Raw genomic sequence first — 14,297 nt, 5'->3', positions numbered from 1 at the left:
CGCACACTCACACACATATAACAAAACCTCAAAACCAAATAACATGAGGCTGTAGAGATGGTTCAGTGGTTCAGATGCTTGCCTGCAAAGCCTAACCACCCTGGTTTGATTCTCCAGGACTCACATAAAGCTACATGCATAAAGTAGCACATGCATCTGGAGTTCATTTGCAATGATAGGAGGCCCTAGTGCACCCATATTCATGCTCTGCATCTTTCTGTCTCTCTCAAATAAACAAAAATAAATACATAAATACATAAATACATACACACACACACACACACACACACACACACACACACACACACATTGGTTTTACGAGGTAGGGCCTCACTCTGGTCCAGGCTGACCTGGAATTAACTATGTACTCTCAGGGTGGCCTTGAACTCACGGCAATCCTCCTACCTCTGCCTCCCGAGGGCTGGGATTAAAGGCATGCGCCACTATGCCCAGCTCAACAAAAATATTTTTAAAAATAAAACAAGGGGCTAAAGAGATGGCTTAGTGATTAAGGGACTTGCCTGCGAAGCATAAGGACCTGTGTTTAATTCATCAGTTCCCAAGTAAGCCAAATGCACAAGGTGGCACATGCATCTGGAGTTCAGTTGCAATGGCTAGAGGCCCTGGCGTGCCCATTCTATCTGCTCTTCTTCTCTCTGTCTCTGTCTCATAAATAATAAATAGGGCTATAGAAATGGCATAGTGGTTAAGGTGCTTGCCTACAAATCTTAAGGACCCAGGTTTGATTCCTCAGGACCCATGTAAGCCAGCTACACATGTGTCTGGAGTTTGTTTGCAGTGGCTGAAGGCCCTGGAGTGCCCATTATCTTTTTCCCCCTCTTTCTCTCTTAAATAAATAAAAATATTTTAGTGAAAAAATAAATAAAACAAAAGGCACAGCATATACAAAGCAGATCTGGAAAGCTCTGACTTCTCCTTCTACTACTTATTGCTTATTCTTGCTCATTTGCTTGTGGGTTTCACCATATCCACCTGGGCCCAGCCTTTGTTCCTCCTTCCCCTGCTTTGGTTCTAAGTCTCCTCCCTGCCTCACTTAGGCCTGGTACCTGATGCTCCCAAACTTTGCTTTGCTTAAATAACATCAGTCACTGTTCAACAAGCCTTTTCCTTTATACAGGCTGCTTAGAGACTCCAGACCTTCCTCCTGGCCAGGACAATATCATGTGCAGAGTGAAAAGCTGAAGGACTAACTGATGAGAGAAAGAAAGGTTCATTTTATTTTTAATTGTTTTTATTTATTGATTACATACAGAAGGGCAGAGGGAGAAAGAATGGGCACACCATCACCTCTAGCCACTACAAACCACATGGGACCTGGAGAATTGAACCTAGGTCCTTAAGCTTCACAGGCAAGTGCCTTAACCACTAAACCATCTCTCTAGCCCTTTTTATTTTATTATTTTATTTTATTTTATTTTATTATTTTATTTTGATTTCTCAAGGTAGGGTCTCACTCTAGTCCAGGCTGACCTGGAATTCACTATATAGTCTCAGGCTGGCCTCAAACTCATGGAGATCCTCCTACTTCTGTCTCCCTAGGGTTGAGATTAAAGGTATTCACCACCATGCCTGGATAACAGAGAGAGGGTTTTGAAAAGCTACAGCAGGCCGGGCATGGTGACATACACCTTTAATCCCAGCCCTTGGGAGGCAGAGGTAGGAGGATCATCATGAGTTCTAGGCCACCTTGAGACTACACAGTAAATTCCAGGTCAGCCTGGACCAGAGTGAAACCCTACCTCAAAAAAAAAAAAAAAGAAAGAAAGAAAGAAAGAAAAGCAGCAGTACTGCTGTTCAGATACTTATCCCTAGTATGTGACAAAGACATAAAGGCTGTGTCTTTGGCTACTTTTGTAGTAATGAGAAAGCTATACATGCTGAAAACAATCCTAGGACGGGCCACTTGGGGCTGAATTTCTTTGTGGGCTAAACGGGCTAGTCATTTCCACACTGTTGAGGTAAACTGGACTCTTCTAAGAAAAAACAAAAATCACCTAAGTCCTTTCTTCCCAGAATTGAGAAGACATGAATCCAGAAAGGGGTTTGACCATACAGTAAGCCATTTCTTTCTCCTGCTTTGGGGAAAGGGGATGCCTTGTCACTTAAGTAGTATAAAGCTAAAAACTGGATACAGAGCTTGTATGTAACTCTGAGAAATCTTGTTGCATGGTAACCCAGGTAAAGGTTAAGATTCTGTTGAGTCCTTGTGTCCAATAACAACTATCAGCAAGGGCCTTTTGCAAAAGCATTCTAGATGATTCCACTCACTGAATATGTATTTATTTTATTTTATTTTATTTGGTTTTTCGAGATAGGGTCTCACTGTAACCCAGGTTGACTTGGAATTCACTCAATAGTCTCAGGGTGGCCTTGAACTCAGAAGGCCCAGATAGGAAGATCACTGTAAGTTCTAGGCCAGACTGAGACTACATAGTGAATTCTAGGTCAGCCTGAGCTAAGCAAGACCGTACCTCAAAAAATTTAAAAAAAAAAAAAAAGGAGAAAAAAACAAACTAAAAAGAGCACTTAATAAAAATATGAGGACAGGGCTGGAGAGATGGCTTAGTGGTTAAGCACTTGCCTATGAAACCTAAGGACTCAGGTTCGAGGCTCGATTCCCCAGGACCCACGTTATCCAGATGCACAAGGGGCGCACATGTCTGGAGTTCATTTGCAGTGGCTGGAAGTCCTGGTGTGCCCATTCTCTCTCTCTCTGACTCTTCCTCTGTCTGTCTGTTGCTCTCAAATAAATAAATAAAAATAAAATAAAATAAATTTTAAAAATATGATGACAGGGCAGGAGAGCTTGCTTAGCAGTTAAGGTGCTTGCCTGCAAAGCCTTAAGACCCGTTTGACTCTGCAGTTTCCATATGCACAAAGGTGAGGCAAGTGCAAGGTCACACATGACCACTAGGTGGCACAAGTATCTGGAGTTCAATTGCAGTGACTAAGCCCAGGCATACTAATTCTCTCTCTAAAATAAAAAAAATTTAAAAAGTATGCTAATGTTTAGATATTCTGCTGGGTGTGGTGACACACATTTTTTTTTGTTAATTTTTTTATTTGAGAGTGACAGACACAGAAAGACAGATAGAGAGAGAGAGAGAATGGGCGCGCCAGGGCTTCCAGCCTCTGCAAACGAACTCCAGACGCGTGCGCCCCCTTGTGCATCTGGCTAACGTGGGGCCTGGGGAACCGAGCCTCGAACCAGGGTCCTTAGGCTTAACCGCTAAGCCATCTCTCCAGCCCGTGACACACATTTTTGATTCCAGAACTCAAGAGACTGAAGTAGGAAGATCTCTGAGTTTGAGGCCAGTATGAGACTACAAAGTGAATTCCAGGTGAGCCTGGGCTAGAGCAAACCCCACCTTGAAAAATACATATTTATGTTTGGCGATATACATATACATACATACATTTTATATATATATGCATATGTATGTATGTATGTATGTATAGAGGGGGGTGTCACTGTGGGCAAATCCTGGGGCTCAGCCCTAAGGTGTGTTTGGGGGTGGACCTGGAATTCCAGCCTAAAGGTATGCAGAGTGCCTGAGCTCTGCTTGGGGTTCATGGAGTGTGCTCCTTTGTGGTGGGTGATGGTTGCTTTTCTCGGTGCATGGATCTGTGTAAAGGGGGTCAGCTTATTCCACCATTACGGAACTTCCCCTGGATCTATAAGCGTCAATAAATTCTGTTCCTCCCATAAACTGTGCCTGGTTTGGAAGTTCATCCCAGCAAGATAAAGCTGACTATTATAGGTCTTCTAATGGAGGTTGAGAAAAATCCTCTGAAGAGTAATATATAGACATAAAATGGAAGAGGGGTATATGTGTGTAGATCAGAATGGTTATTTTGAGAAATCCAACACCTGAAGAAAAGAAGTTCAGAAACTGAGTGGGCATGGTGGCAAATGCCTGTAATCCAAGTACTTGGGAAGTGGAGGCAGGAGCATCAGGAGTTCAAAGCCAGCCTCAGCTACATGTCAATTTCAAAGCCAGCCCGGGATATATGAAACTCTATCTCAGAAAATCAAAAAACAGAAAAGAATTGCAGAAAGCACAAAAACAGAAAATACAGCCTCTTTCAGGCATTTCAGAATAAGTCATTTTGGACTCACCCTTCATGCATTAGCAACTATTAGTATGGGCAAGTTCTATGAGCCAATTGTTTCCACGCACTGGGGATAGGCAGTGCAAGGCTGTAATCCTTGAGCCAAGAGAAAAAATGGCATAAATGAAAGCTGAATGAATAAGTCACCTACACTACAAGGAATTCTGTAAAGAGTATTTTGAGCTGAAAACTCATGAGAAATCAGATCTTCTGAAAATCAGAATAAGAACACCAAAAGTGGGCTGGAGAGATGGCTTAGCGGTTAAGAACACCAAAAGTGATTTTTTTTTAAAAAGCAGGAATTTGCCGGGCATGGTGACACATGTCTTTAATCCCAGTATTCAGGAGGATGAAGTAGGAGGATCATTGTGAGTTCAAGACCAGCCTAAGACTGATTCTAAATCAGCCTGGAATAGATCAAGGCCCTATGTTGAAAACCAAAAAAAAAAAAAGTAAGAATTTTACTTTTTAGGTTTGCTGCTGGGTTTTGTTTTTGTTCTTGTTATTCTGAGACAGGGTCTTATAATGTATCAATGACTGGCTTGGAACTCACTATATTCACCAGGCTGCAATGGTAGTGATCCTCCTGCTTGCCCAGGAATTTCTGGCAGGAGCCATCATGCTCACCTTGAAAAACAATTTTTTAAGACAAGGTCTCATGTAAACTAGTACATCTTAACAAACTGTTAATACTATATTAAATGTTAATGAACAAACACTAGGCAAATTAACTAAAAAGATTTTAAAGGCATAAGATTCAGGGCTGGAAATATGGTTCAGTGGCTTAAAGGGACATGCTTGCAAAGCCTGATGGCGTGAGCTCAATTTCCTAGTACCCACTAAATTAAGATGCATCTGCAGTTTGCAGTAGCAGGAGGCCCTGGTATACCTATTCTCATTCTCTTTCTTTCCCTCTCTCTCTCTCTCTCTCTCATCTCTCTCAAATAAATAAATAAAAATGTTTGCAGGGGGGCTAGAGAGATGGCTTAGTGGCTAAGGCACTTGCCTGCAAAGTCTAAGGACCCAGGTTCAATTCCTCAGTACCTACATAAGCCATATACACATGGTGGCACATGTACCTGGAGTTGGTTTGCAATGGCTACAGGTCCTGGCATGCCCATTCTTTCTCTGTCTCTCTTTCCTCTCTCATAAATAAATAAAAAGAAAATATTTTTTAAACATTAAAAAAAAAAGGCAAGGTGGCACATGCCTTAAATCCCAGCACTCGAAGGGGAGGCAAAGTAGGAAGACTACTTTGAGTTTGAGGCCAGCTTGGGACTACAGAGTGAGTTCTAGGTCAGCCTGGATTAAAGTGAGACCCTAACTCAAAATAAAAATAAAGGCAACGAAGCTTCTCTTTTCAGATGGCAGGGACCACTGGGATACCTAAAAACTCACCAAAGTGCTGAGAAGTAAGGACAATTAGGTGTTCAGTACTAAGTGAGAAAAGGGAGAGTGGTGGGAGGGGATTATGATCATGGTTTATTGTTTATATTTATGGAGGTTACCAATAAAAGTTTTTAAAAACGTATAGAGCTGGGCTGGAGAGATGGCTTAGCAGTTAAGTGCTTGCCTGTGAAGCCTAAGGATCCCGGTTTGAGGCTCGATTCCCCAGGACCCACATTAGCCAGATGCACAGAAGGCACATGCGTCTGGAGTTCGTTTGCAGTGGCTGGAAGCCCTGGTGCGCCCATTCTTTCTCTCTCTCAATCTCTCTCAAATAAATAAATAAAAATGAACAAAAAATATTCTTTAAAAGTGTATAGAGTGTCAGGTTTCCCAGGACCCATGTAAGGCAGATGCATAAGGTGATGCAAGTGTCTGGAGTTTCTTTGGAGTGGCTGGAGGCCCTTGGAATGCCCATTCTCTATCAACTAAGTAAATATATATATATATATATATATATATATATATATATATATATATATATATATATATATATATATAACATGGGGCTGGGAAATGGCTCAGCAGTTAAAGATACTTACTTGCAAAGCCTGACAGCCAGGGGTTCAATTCCCTAGTACCCATGTAAAGCCAGATGAACAAAATGGCACATGCATCTGGAGTTTGTCTGCAGTGGCAAGGGGTCTTGGTGCACCCATTCATTCTCTCTAATAAATAAATTATTTAAAAAAGAAGCCGGGCATGGTGGCACATGCCTTAAATCCCAGCCTTTGGGAGGCAGGGGTAGGAGGATCTCTGTGAGTTTGAGGCCAACCTGATACTACATAGTGAATTCCAGGTCAACCTGAGCGAGAGTGAGACCCTACCTCAAAAAAAAAAAAAAGAAAAAAATGTATAACAATCATAAAAATGTATTGCACAATAAGAGTTTCAAAACATATAAAACAGGCTGGAGAGATGGCTTAGCGGCTAAGGCATTTGCCTGCAAAGCCAAAGGACCCAGGTTCAACTCCCTAGGATCCACGTAAGTCAGATGCACAAGGGAGCACATGCGTCTAGAGTTCATTTGCAGTGGCTGCAGGCCCTCATGTGCCCATTCTCTATCTGCTTGTTTCTCTCTCCTTCTCGCTCTCAAATAAATAAATGAAAAGAAACAAAACATGTAAAACAGCCAGGCATGGTGGCACACGCCTTTAATCCCAGCACTCAGGAGGCAGAGGTAGGAGGATCACCATGAGTTCAAGGCCACCCTGAGAATACATAGTGAATTCCAGGTGAGTCTGGACTAGAGTGAGACCCTACCTCAAAAAACAAAACAAACAAACAACACATATAAAACAAAAACTAACAGCACTAAAAAAAACCTACAATAATGGTTGGAGATTTTAATGTCCCTCTGACAGATATTGATAGAATAAAAAGACCAAAAATATAGTTAGACACCAGGTGTGATAATGCATGTCTTTAGTCCCAGTACTTGGGAGGCAGAGACAGGAGGATCTCTGTGAGTTTGAGGCCAGCCAAGGATTCCAGAGTGAGTTCCAAGTCATCCTGGGTGGGTAGGTGGGAGGGAGGGTGGAAGGGAAGGAGGGAGGAAAGGAAGGAAAGAAAAAGGGAGGGAGGGAGGAAATGGAGGGAGGGAGGGGAAGAAGATAATTAGGATATAGAAAAATCCAATTCTAAAGCTAGGAGTGGTGGTGTACGACTTTAATTCCAGCACTCAGGAGGCAGAGGTAGGCAGATCATTGTGAGTTAAAGGCCAGCCTGGGACTACAAAGTAAGTTCCAGGTCAGCCTGGGCTGAGTGAGACCCTAGCTCAAAAATAACAAAAAAAAGCCGGGCACATTGGTGCATGCCTTTAATCCCAGCACCAGAAAGCAAAGGTAGGAGGATTGCTATGAGTTTGAGGCCACCCTGAGAGTATATAGTGAATTCCAGGGCAGCCTGGGCTCTAGCACAACCCTACCTCAGAAACAAGAAACAAAAAAGAATTAAAAATATATTAATAATAACAAAAGGGGGATTTAACACTAATATCACTCAATCTATGTAACATTTATAGAACATTACGATCAACAGTTGCAGGGTGTATATTATTTTCAATGGCATATAGTACATTCACTTAGGTGCACAGTGATATGCCCAACCCTAAGTAAATCTGAAGATATTTTTAAATACTTAAATCATAAAAAAATGTTCCCTGCAAAATTAAACTTAAGATCAATAATAAAAAAGATGCTATAAATGGACATGGTGGTGCAGACCCTTAATCCCAGCACGTGGGAGGCAAAGGTAGGAAGATCACTGTTGGTTCAAGGCCACCCGGAAACTACATAGTGAATTCCAGGTCAGCCTGGACAAGAACAAGACCTACCTCAGAAACAACAAAAATCAAACAAAAGAAAGATACTGTAAAAATCCTCACTTCAAAATCAAGCAATATACTTCTAAGTGTGTGAAAGAAGTCTTAAGAGAAAGTCAGAAAATATTTTTACTTAAATGATGAACATAAACCTTTTTAAAACAATGGAAGAGAAAATCAAACCCCTACAACCAGAATGAAGGAAATAAATGAATTAAGAAATAGAGGCTGGGGCAATGGTTCAGTTAGTAAAGTGCTTGCCTCACAAGCATAATAACCTGAATTTAATCCTCAGTACCCACGAAAATGTCAAGACATGGTGATGTGTGCCTGTAACCCCAATGTTGGGGAAGCAGAGACAGGAGAATCCCTGGGACTCACTGGCTAGCCAGTCTAGCCTAACTGGTGAACTCTACGACAATGAGAAACCCTCCTCAGGAGCTAAAGATGGCTAAGCAATTTCTTGCAGTCTGTCAGCATGAGTTCAGTTTCCAAGTTGCCCACATAAATCAGATGTAGAAAGTGACACAAGCATGTGATATTCATCTACATAGAAGCAAGAGGCTCAGGTGCACCCAACACATGCATGCAAATAAATAAGTGATAGTAGTAGAAGCAGTAGTAGAGAAACCCTGTCTCGAAGGAGGTGGACTTCCTAAGGACAACACCTAACGGCATCCTCACGCTTGAAAATAGGGGCTGGGGGTGATAACTTGCCATTCAAGGGTGAGAACCTGAATTCAGATCCCCAGAACTCACATAAATGCCAGGTGAGTGTGATGGCCCACCTGTAATATAGCTAAGGAGGTGGAAACAGGATTGGGAGCAAGCTGGATAGCTCTGGGTTCTTATGAGAGAGACCCTGTCTCAATAAATAAGGTAGAAATTAACTGAAGAAAACACTTGGTGTCAACCTCTGGCCCCCACATATACATGTGCATACATACCTGTGCATCCACACACATGCAAACACACATACACACATGCACAAACATACACCACACACACACAAGAAAAAGAGGAAATTAATAAATCAACAAACTAAAAAAACGAACACACAATAGAGAAAATCAAAGAAATTTACAAAGATTAAAGTCAGGCATGGTGGTGCACACCTTTAATCCCAGTACTTGGGAGGCAGAGATAGGTGGATTGCTGTTGAGTTCAAGGCCACCCTGAGACTATGCAGTGAATTCCAGGTGAGTCTGGGCTAGAGTGAGACCCTACCTTAAAAAAATAAAAAGGAAAGTTACAAAGAAAAATTAAAGTGATAAGCCCATAGACAGATTGACCCTGAGGATCCAGCCATTTTATCCAAAAAAAGGTAAGCTCTAGGCTCAGTGAGGCTCCCTGCTTTAAGGAAATAAGGTGGAAGATTTATAGAGAACATCCGATATCTTCCTCTGGTCTCCACATGCATATGCATGCCCACACATCTGTACAGACATCACAAATACTACATACACACAAAAACCAAAAAGCAATGGACTTAGTGCACATACCTGTAAATCTCACCACTTTTGAGGTGGGAACAAGAACAGATGCTCAAGGTTATCTTCAGCTACACAGTGAGTTCAAGGCCAGCCTAGGCTACATGAGACCCTGTGTGGTGGCTTTGAATGTTATGGCCCCATAGCTTCCGGTGCTTGTGGTTGTTTCCTACTTAGTCCCTTCCTAGTAGTTTTTGGGAGGCAGAGCCCTTCTGGAGGAAGTGTGTCACCAGGGGTGGACTTTGGGGTGGAGTCTAGTTCTTTGTGTTCAGAGTCAGCTTGTGCTTGTTATTCCCTTTCTCTCTCTCTCACTCTCGCTCTCTGCTGTGGGTGTATGATGAAGGGAGCCAGCTTCTTCTGCAGTGATGAAACATCCCCTGAAAACTGTAAAACTGAAATAAATCCTTTCCTCCCATAAGGTGCTTTTGGTTAGGTGCTTCGTCCCAACAACAAGAAGCTAACTGCAACACCCTGTCTCAAAATTAAAAAATAAAATAAACAAAAGTGATTGTCATACACAGTTAGGAAAGACAAAAGAAAGGGCTCCTACTTATATTATTTAAAATGTATCATCTAATTTTTCAAACTATATATACATGTTACTTTAACAAGGCAAAAATGACCCTCCTTGCAGTCCTAATTCAACACTGTACATAATATTTAATTAATCACTTAGCTGTAGTCGCAAAGATAAGCATGAGCAAGTTGGGAAACAAACAACTGCTTGGCAATTTCCACTGAGTGGAGGGTATGAGAGTTCCAGCCAGCAGAGCTGTCCAGCTGTGTGGGGCAGCATGCCACAGGCGCTTGGTTGGCAAGTCTTACAGAACCAATTCAGAGCACTGGTCAACCTGCTGAGTCATTTAACCTGAGGTCAATGAAAGTGCTTCTACTGTGATTATACAAATAAAAGAAGATGAAATAAAAGTCTTTTTCCATCCAACTTTACCACCCTATCCTTTTCCCAGGGGTTAGATTCAAAGAATTCTAATGAGCAGAGTTTAAGACCATTCTTCCCAGACTCTGAATTCACCTAGAACAACCCGTCCTGAGAGAAAAATTACAAATAAGGACAAAGTAGTCCTTTTGAAGGACAGGATATCTTATATATGCTTTGGCTTAATCCCACAAAATGATCTGAAAAAGACAGCCTTGCGATAACAAAGTTAATCTGCCTCTTACACCACAATGGATCTGGTTTGATTTCTGTAGTTTTTTCATTATTGCTGTCTCCCTCATATTTTAAGAAGTCTGCCACACCATGCTTACATGTGCTCCTAAAGAAAATGTATAGGCAGGAGTTCAAAAAGGATCTGAGGGGGCTGGAGAGATGGCTTAGCGGTTAAGCGCTTGCCTGTGAAGCCTAAGGACCCCGGTTCGAGGCTCGGTTCCCCAGGTCCCACGTTAGCCAGATGCACAAGGGGGCGCACGCGTCTGGAGTTCGTTTGCAGAGGCTGGAAGCCCTGGCGCGCCCATTCTCTCTCTCCCTGTATCTGTCTTTCTCTCTGTGTCTGTCGCTCTCAAATAAATAAATAAATAAAGGATCTGAGACACAGCCTCCATCTGTGTTTAGACTCAAAGTCACCATCTGACCTGTCAATGAAGCCTTAAGGTTCTGGGTATTTGGAATTGTCATTAGAAAACTTAAAGATATGCAGCCACTTTTTCAACAAGTCAGACAAATGTTAATCTATTTGCTGTGCTATTTTGAGCAATAACCTGCAACTGTACTATCCAATAAGGGGAATCTGTTTCCTGCTCTTACTTGTAGTCAATTCTGGAGCACCTACCAAGAGGCACTCCATGGTCCCCGCCACACATATACTGCCTCCATTACCTGCTGAGTCCTCAGAGCTATGTCAGCCTTTCCTGATACAAAAAGAAAGACAAGCCGGGTGTGGTGGCACATGCCTTTAATCCCTGTGAGTTCAAGGCTACCCTGAGACTAGAGAGTGAGTTCCAGGTCAGCCTGGACTAGAGTGAAGCTCTACCGCAAAAAACCAAAAAAGAAAGAAAGAAAGAAAGAGAGAGAGAGAGAGAGAGAGAGAGAAAGAAAGAAAGAAAGAAAGAAAGAAAGAAAGAAAGAAAGAAAGAAAGAAAGAGAAAAAAAGAAAGACAAGTAAGACAGAAACTGTTGGGGCTGGAGAGATGGCTTAGCAGTTAAGTCACTTGCCTACAAAGCCTAAGGATCCAGGTTTAATTCCCCAGTACCCATGTAAGCCAGATGCACATGGTGGCACATGCATCTGGAGTTTGTTTGCAGTGGCTGGAGGCCCTGCAACACCCATTCTCTATCCCTCTAATAAATAAAACTAAAATATTGCTAGGTGTCGGGGCATACGCCTTTAATCCCAGCAGAGGTAGGATTGCCATGAGTTCAAGGCCAGCATGAGACTACAGAGTAAATTCTAGATCAGCCTGGGCTACAGCAAGACCCTACCTTGACACCCCACTCCCGAAGATAATAAAATATTTTTTAAAAGAAACTGTCTTTTTGGCAGAAGCAGGCCCAACCTGGCTCCACAGGGTGAGCCCAAGAAGTGAGTAAGCCAGAGCTCCTAGTTCCTTCCCCACTGCTCCGTAGTCCCCGTACCACTGCTGCTGCACTGGGGCAGCCTGGACCCTGCATGTGGGGTGTGGAAGCAGGACTTTTGCTTGAGTTTCCTGATTGACTGGCCCCTGGGTACCCAAATCCCTATTCCCCTGATCCAGAGAGAGGGTGCACGAGCCACTGCAGGAGCTGGCCTCTTGGCCCTGGCTCTCCAGGTTCCTGGCTCCTGATTCCCCAGCTCCTGATTCCTGTGTGCTGAATAGTACATGCAAGTGGAGTGAGCAGGCCAGAGCTCCCAGTACCCCACTTCCCAATTCCCCAGGGTCCTTTGATGCACTTGAAATTGACACAATCTGTGCATCTGCAGTTATAACCTACTGTACACCAGTCTGGTTCACATTTAAAACAGAACACTCACTTAAGATCCTATGAGAACAAATACTTGCTCAATAGAATAAAACAGTTCCCCAAGATGGGTAGACCACAATGCAAAAAAAAAAAAAAAAGTCAGAAAGATGAGACATCTCCTCCACCAAGGATGCCACAATGGAAGTTTCCAATAAAATCATAGAGAAATCAACAGAAATTGAATCCCAAAATGAAGATAACAACCAATGTGACTCTGATCAAAAGAATTGCTGAACTGGGGCTGGAGGTATGGCTTAGCAGTTAAGGTGTTTGCATGCAAAGCCAAAAGACCCAGGATCGATTCCCCAGGACCCACGTTAGCCAGATGCACAAAGGGGCGCATGCATCTGGAGTTCATTTGCAGTGGCTGGAGGCTCTGGTGCACCCATTCTCTCTCTCTCTCTCTCTCACTCACTCACTCTCTCTCTCTCTTTCTCCTTTCTCCCTCTTTCTCTGTCAAATAAATAAAAATAATTTTAATACTTAGTAGCAGAGGCCAGTAAGTTAAAAAGGAGACATAAAGGGTAGAGAAAGGAAGGGAGGAGGATACTTAGGTTGATATTGTATATATGTAATTACAATGATTGTAATGGGGAGGTAATATGATGGAGAATGGAATTTCAAATGGGAAAGTGTGGGGGTGGGGAGGGAGGGAATTACCATGGGATATATTGTTGAGCAGCATCATCTGTTAGAGCACTCAGATTTTGACACTAGACTTAATTTAATTAAGGAAAACCTTAGAAGCCTCAAAAGAGATGTAAAGGAATTGAAACTAAGTCAAAAAATAAATGATTTTACGGGGCTGGAGAGATGGCTTAGCAGTTAAGCACTTGCCTGTGAAGCCTAAGGACCCCAGTTCGAGGCTTGATTCCCCAGGACCCACGTTAGCCAGATGCACAAGGGGGCGCACATGTCTGGAGTTTGTTTGCAGTGGCTGGAGGCCCTGGCGTGCCCATTCTCTCTATCTGCCTCTTTCTCTCTGTCTGTTGCTCTCAAATATAAAATAAATAAAAATTTTAAAAAAATAAATAAAAGATTTCAATAATGTTCATGAAGCTTAATAAAAATTCCAAAAAAAAAGAAACTGTCTTTAATACGGAAAAACCATCAGAATATTTTCCTTTTTTCTTACTTTTGGGAGGGGGGCCTATTTTTTTTTTTTAAATAGTGTCTCATTTATCATTTAGTCCCTCTGGTCCTAAACTTGCCTATATAGCCTAAATTCCAATTCTCCTGCCTACCTCCCAAGTGCTGGGACTATCGGCATGCACCACCACACCCATTTTATGCAGTGCTAGAAATGGAACCCAGGGCTTTGTGCATGCTAGATAAGTACTCTACCACTGAACTACATACAACCTTTTGCTATGGGCTAAATATTTATACCTACCCCCCAATTATGTGGGGGTTTGTTTGTTTGTTTTGGTTTTTCAAGGTAGGGTCTCACTCTAGCTCAGGCTGACCTGTATTCTCAGGATGGCCTCAAACTCATGGCAATCCTCCTACCTCTGCCTCCCAAGTGCTGGGATTAAAGGTGTGTGCCACCATGCCTGGCTCTGTGTGTGTGTGTGTCTGTTTTAACTTGGGATTTATAAATAAACAACAACAAAAAAAACATCAATCTGAACAAGAGGAGGAAATGACTTTTTTTTTTAATTCATAAAAAATGCCCTACATTACCTGCACAAAAAATAGCACAGGGTGCTGTGTCCTCACCTTGTAGGAAAGCAATGAGAGAGATATTCCTGATACCTGGCATGGACCCTCCCACCCTGCCAGGTGCTTTAAATTCCTGCAGACTGAACAAGACACCCCTTCATACACCCATCAAAACCTCCATCCCCAATTGGCTTGCCAAAGCTGAAAGCTCCTAATGGTGAGTTTAGACAGTGCTGCAATGTGAAATGTCTACGATGTAGATCCCTGTGTTCCTGGTGGGAGG

At 42.5% G+C, this 14,297-nt stretch overlaps 1 protein-coding gene across 4 annotated transcripts in view; it reads right to left on the bottom strand.

Moving 5' to 3' along the window:
- The window catches only part of Fez1 (fasciculation and elongation protein zeta 1), a 72,414-nt gene that overhangs the window by 21,177 nt on the left and 36,940 nt on the right, over positions 1-14,297 (bottom strand). The window lies entirely within an intron of this gene.

The sequence above is a fragment of the Jaculus jaculus genome, chromosome 3, assembly GCF_020740685.1.
Source record: "Jaculus jaculus isolate mJacJac1 chromosome 3, mJacJac1.mat.Y.cur, whole genome shotgun sequence".
Classification (NCBI taxonomy): Eukaryota; Metazoa; Chordata; class Mammalia; order Rodentia; family Dipodidae; genus Jaculus; species Jaculus jaculus.
This window is presented reverse-complemented; position numbering and strand designations above follow the sequence as displayed.